Raw genomic sequence first — 6,255 nt, 5'->3', positions numbered from 1 at the left:
AAGGGGGGGGGGGGGGGGGGGGTCTCGGAGGGGAAAGCGGAGATACGAGCTCTCCTGCTCCCTGGCTGTCTCTCTCAGCTGGTCGGAGCTGAATGTGAAATCTGATCTGAACTGCTGCTGCCTTCACTGGAGTAGGGTGTGCGTAAAAACAGATAGGCTGCTGGTTTCAACTACTAACATGAACTAGGACGTTTTCTTGTAATGTGGCGCAGTGATCCAAAACCCACTCCTCCTGCCAAATTACAAAAATGTGGCTCTGAGAAATAAGAAGTGTGGATTTATTTCACTTACTCCATCCTCTCGCTTTTGTCATGTACAGTACAGACTGGGCAGGCAGCAGCGTAGCGAGCGCGTCAGACTCCGCCCACGCGACATGATTGGGAATATAAGACCATTTAGCCCCACCTTGAGGTGCCACTCATGAAACGTCGATCATTGGTTTGTAAAGGTGGGATGCAGAGAAGCTGGGAGAAGTGGCTGCTGCCTTAAGCAAGCAGGGAAACGGTACGGAGTGGCAACACGGTGATGAATAGAGCCTGAACTCCAAATAAATAATAGTGGCTGACACAAGAGGTCTGCTTCACTCTCCCCCTCTGACCTCAGCAAGAGCCCCCACTGGCTCCACAGGATACCATTTCATTTCTGTGCTGTGCCAAGATACAAGGTACACTAATCAAAAGTATTGGCCAGCCCTTTCATTTGTTATACTTATTAGAAAGATAATGTGATTAAAGATTTATGGCTGGAAAAATCCACCCACAGATGAGACACCGAATGAAAAAACAAAACACCTTTGTGATTTGAATATTTAATTTTGATGTCACATGATCTTATACACAATCTCTCAGTCAAACATGATTTTCTTGCTGTTGCAGTAGGCAGTGGAACATCGACTTTGTTCTTTCATTTTCAGGTATGTTGCAGGGCTTCGCTTGGCTGACTTCGGCAGGGTCCTCCTAATGTAAGGCGGTGACCCATGTTGCGCAGCCAAGCAGCAAGGCCCGAGTGTGTCTGGCCAGGCTGAAAAGTGCCCTTCAGGCCCAGTGCTGCCTCACTGCCGCTGCTCCCCTCCAAGACTGAGAGCCATTCAGAGGGAAGAGACGAGGAGGTGGAGGAGGAAGAGGAGGAGGGACATAATAAAAAAACTAAAGTATGATCAGTACTGTGCAAATCATCAGCCTGAATGTATATACGTGTGACACACATAATAAGGAATATGTGTAAATGTTAAATGTCACAGTGGTTTATTGTGAGCCGCCAGATGTTGATGACTTCATTTTCCCTGCCATGAATTCATTTTGACATAAACCTTTCACTTTGTAATCAATGTCCAGCAGTAGGGATTTGTTACAAAATAACTTTTTGTCATATTTGCTAAAACTGCCACTATACCCTGATGGTAGTACCTGAGACAGAAAATCAGTGGAAAAATCTGTTACCACTGGCTTCTCCTACTGCTCCTAATGCCATTTGCAAAAATCCACCGCTCTTGAGTGAAAACAACCTATCAGAGCTGGGAGACATCTCCAACGCAGTGTCACTCACTGCTTGTGCACACGCTGCGCGTCCCCCTCCTCGTGCATGCCCTCACTCAATCAAGCTCAGTATTTGCAGTGTGTGACTTCATAAGTTCTGCAAACAAAACGCCTGAGAAACAACCAGCAGCAATGACAGAACTGCGCGTCCCTCCTTTGACAACAACAGTGTAAAGTAGAAAACACTTGTGTGAACACGTCCGGTTCCACACAGAGCTTCAGGCTCATCATGTTCGATGCCATGGTGAGCGTATCGACAAGTGGCAAAGAGGCATGATGACAAACAAGCGGGAATGACTTTTGAGAGGGGACAGTGGTGTGCTAGCCTCTCATCCCACTGCTAGATGTTGTCGCAGCTGCCTCTGAAGCCTGGGGCGCTCTGCCTTGGCCTGCGAAGTATTGGAGGAGCATCTTTCAGAAGATGAGTCAAAGCGGAATCCATCGCCATGGAAAGTGAGTCCTAAGTGGGAAAAGGTTTTGCAGGGCAAATAGCTCCTTCTGCTGCCGTAGGAACTTGTGGGTTCAGTGGGCGGGGCTTAGCAGAGAGATAGGAGCAGCAGAGAGGGAGAGGCGCGGAAGGTTTTGCATTGTATGTTAAATTGTTACCAACTGCAGCTTTAAAGTTGCCTTGGGGAGTTTTCCTGAAAGCAATCCAAGATTCGGTTTATATTCAGTGTTAATTACCAAAACACAGTTTGTATCCTTGAGGTCTAACATGTGTTGAATGTATTTCCTCATAAAACCTTTGTAAGGCATTTTTTAAAATAATTTTGAAAACTGCAAACTTTTTACATCCGTGTTTTCGCTAAGCAGTTTTCTTCTTCCCTGTATTTGTTGGCGCATTGTAGTATTTTTTGTCAAGTTATCGCCCCCTGTAAATCAGTAAAAGGAATGTGTATGGTGGTTGTGCACATGCATGAGAACAAACAAAACTGGGACCCACTTGTAAAAACACTGCTCCATAGTGCTACAAGTGATCAGAAACTCCACCATGTCTATTTAAATATTCATGAGTAAATAAATAATAATAATAAGTTTGGAGGAAAAAAATATCCTCAGGAACAATCGCAGACTTTGCTGGTCATGAATGTCGCGAGAGTTTGATTCAGATGTTGCTAAATCCTGATTAGTGCACTGAAGTACATGACATCATCTTCTTCCAGCTGAGGCCCAGAAAACTCTCTTAAAATGAAAAACCAAAAGGGTTTCAGCTCTGATAGAGAATGGTGCGCTTGTGTAGGAGGCCGTGGCTCATAGTAAAAAGCTGATTTCAGGTTCTTTAAATGACAAAATGACTTTCCTAATTTGAGGTTGAAAGGTTCATACATTTTGCACCATATTTTTTTAAATGCCAGCACGTGTAAATGCATCAATTCTGAAACTTGAGGCCGTGAAAAGACCAGAATACAATAAAAGCCACTATTTTATCATCTCATTAAGGCTGTTCCATAGTAAAACATTTCCTGATTGATATTAAACTATTTAAAAACATCTAGCTGCAGATTCTGCGTCCTCACAATTCAAAATATACAAGTGGGATGCACCCATTGGAATTCCTCTGTACAACTATTAGCATATTTGAGTTTGAGGTGTAGTGGCAGTGACATCTCAGACTGTCTTCCTAAGCCTCAGGTGGCGCTGCAGTGCAATCCTGGAGTTAGGTACTCTCCCTGTAGGAGCTCCTGTGAAGCACCGACCATGTAAATTGGGAACAGAATATGTATGATGGATAATGGTAAGTGTGGTAAGTTTCCCTGCCATCTGCTCAGTAGTAGAATAATGAGAATACCTGAGGGGGTCTCTGTTACACCAACATCCATATGACTCCCTAACATCTGCTATGTTACGTTAGCAGGGCATTTAGAAATCTAAATATATGCTGATACTTTCGGGCTACATGGCAAGCCAAACAAATCACAGAACTGAAAGTGATCTTCATCCATTCATTGCCAGCTGATGTATGATCAGCCTTTCACTAGTGATAAAACAAGAAATGCTTATAGGTGTCCTGTAAAAGGCTTAATTTGCAGCAGAGATGTAAGCAATATATTATAGAGCATAGCGCTGAATATGAATTTCCCATGGCAGAGTACCATCCACACTAGTGGGATCATGTGATACCGTCACAGTTATTAAAAGTAAAAAAGGCAGACTCTAATGGCAGTGGCAAATATAGCGCCCAGGTGTGGGGCAGAACAACAGCTTTGGCCCTCACACCTCTGCACTATAGATCCTCCAGGGCACTGGTACTGTACTGCGTAGTGGAGAAATCCTCCCTGGAAGTGAACCATTTACAGTGCATTAAAAACAGTTAAAGTAATGTGAGCTTATTAAATGAATTAATGAAATCTACAAAGAGAAAGAGAAATAAATCATTTGTGTAATTAATTCATATATATGTTATTGCCTCCATTTGAGGATTTATTATTACTTAGGTTCTGGTTTTATCTGTTTTACCTTAAATATGCATGTCACATGGGCCCAGTATGGGTCCAAATGTATTTTTGGCTGATCTGGGTCACAGCATAGTGAAAGCCTACATGAAGAAAAGAAAACCCTCTGAATGGTGGATTCTTTATGTTTATGTGTTTGTTTTTGTGTTAATTCATTTATTAACACATTCATTACTTCATGTGTGTCAATTCTATTTTCTTCTCCTTTCCAGGATTAACAGAGGCCCAGGAGCCTATCCCAGCATGCACTGGGCAAGAGGTCAGGTACACCATGAATAGGGTTGCTATGTTGTCACAAGGATTACACATGTCATTTTAAGTAACCTATATCTGACTTGTATCCAGATGTGATTTAATAAACATTTGTTTACACTTTGCCACATTTGTTTTTGTGATTAAAATTGACTTGACTTAACTGTATATCTGTTAGCCACATCATAAATCTGATTGCATCTGCCTTTTCTCAGACTGCATGTAAATCAGCTTCAGGCCCACACGAGGCCAGAGGGTGGTGGTAATGCACCTGAAGTTGTTTGCTAACAGCTAAAGACACCCGAAGAAGATTAACTTAAGCAGTTTAGTTGCAACAGTAACACTTTAGCTAGGTAGCTAACAACTCTTTCAACTAATAGAAAGTCTTTGGTGGCTCCCATGTAGGTGTGTGCAATATTGACAAAAAATGATATCTAAATATTTGCAGTGATTTTGTTGATAACGATAATTAGACAATATTTGGCATCTTTTAAAAAATTTGTTTGTAAAAGTCTAATATTATACTATCTTGCTCTTGTTAATAGGATATTAGCTGTCGCTTAGCCTACGAATGGTCTTATTTATTTACATAAAACTAAAGCATTCAAGTAAAAACAATATAAAAACCCTGAAATCACGAAATCAAACAGTAGAAGTGTAAGTAAACCACTTTATCTGTTGCTGTAGCCGCTGATTTCTGTTGTAGCTGTTGTCTTAAAGGCTTTGATTCTGTCATCATCACTGTAGCGGTGTTTGAACCAGAGTTTGTTTTTGAGCTGGTGCCTTGGCTGGTTTAGGCCTTTCCTGGACAGCTGACTATGAAAGCTTTTTCCAATTATTGACATTCTGTGCAGTGGCTAGTTAGTGGTCTTTAATGGCAACTGCTTTTCGACAGACAGTTTGCAGATTGATGTCTTTTGAGCATCATTTTTTTTCAAAGCCAAACCACCTCCATGCGAGTGAGGTCAATCTAACAATGTAAATTGAGAGGATGGGGGTGTCAGTGTTTTATCTCCTGGTGCTGTTTGTTCACTCGTTTTTTACTTCAGTCATACATTTTCTGGCTTGTTGTACTGCATGCATGGCGCAGTGAATTCACAGACACTGTGTTTTTGATTGTTTTTTGCAAAGTGAGTGAGGTAGTCTACCATAATGTCTGTTCACACACCGTTAAAACAACAATTAAAATATTATCATAGATGATACATATCGCATACCCCTGCTCCCATGGATAGACTACAGCCAAAATAAATATTTTGCTTGTCTTCAGAAGCCCAGACTCACAGTGCTCCCTAGGTGCAACTACATTTGGCGTGTTTGGTATTGGATAACTATCCCTTGTGTAAGTCACATGGAGTGTGATTTTTGCAATTTTCTTAAGCTGCATGTCTTCTGTTACGTATTTCTCAATTAGTTTGAACTTTATTTATTTACTCAAATTACCTAATAAAATCAGGCTTGGTTCTCCATACACAAATGGTGTTTTTTTTCCTTTTTGTTTTAGAAACATATCCATCATTGACCAGAAGAACCAAACATTCTGTGTATTCAATGACTTCAATTCTGTATTTGAGAGAGAAGAGCCATCACAATGTCTAGAAATGTGTTTGTGCGTAGCGCAGCGCACTAGTAGTTTCTTAAGGTGCATTATACCTGACATTTTAGTTCAGCGTAAGTTAAATCCTACAGAACAGAGTTCTCACAGCTTTGGGATAACCTGTTTGAAAACTAACTCAAAGATTCAACAGGCCTGAGAAGCCTCCGCAGAGTGTTGGCCGGACACAGGCTAAGCACAGAGGGCGACTGGAGGACGACATGACAAGCAGCCAGAGGTGGGCTGGTTTCCATGGCACCTGAGAGAAAGACCTTTCTACTCCAGGCCCCGGGTTACACCATGTGATGGGGTTGTGCAGATAAATCCTCCCTTTCATCCTGCACGGCTTTTGGCCTGTGTGGAGGCAGCGCTAATAGAACGGATTCATAACCCTCTCTTTGATTCTAATACGTTTAGACTG

At 41.9% G+C, this 6,255-nt stretch overlaps 1 protein-coding gene across 1 annotated transcript in view; it reads right to left on the bottom strand.

The window, feature by feature from the left end:
• LOC123971397 (pre-B-cell leukemia transcription factor 1) overlaps nucleotides 1–6,255 on the bottom strand; it is a 69,635-nt gene that overhangs the window by 58,274 nt on the left and 5,106 nt on the right. The window lies entirely within an intron of this gene.

The sequence above is a fragment of the Micropterus dolomieu genome, linkage group LG05, assembly GCF_021292245.1.
Source record: "Micropterus dolomieu isolate WLL.071019.BEF.003 ecotype Adirondacks linkage group LG05, ASM2129224v1, whole genome shotgun sequence".
Classification (NCBI taxonomy): domain Eukaryota; kingdom Metazoa; phylum Chordata; class Actinopteri; order Centrarchiformes; family Centrarchidae; genus Micropterus; species Micropterus dolomieu.
The sequence above is the reverse complement of the archived record's forward strand: the minus strand, read 5'-3'. Positions and strand labels throughout refer to the sequence as shown.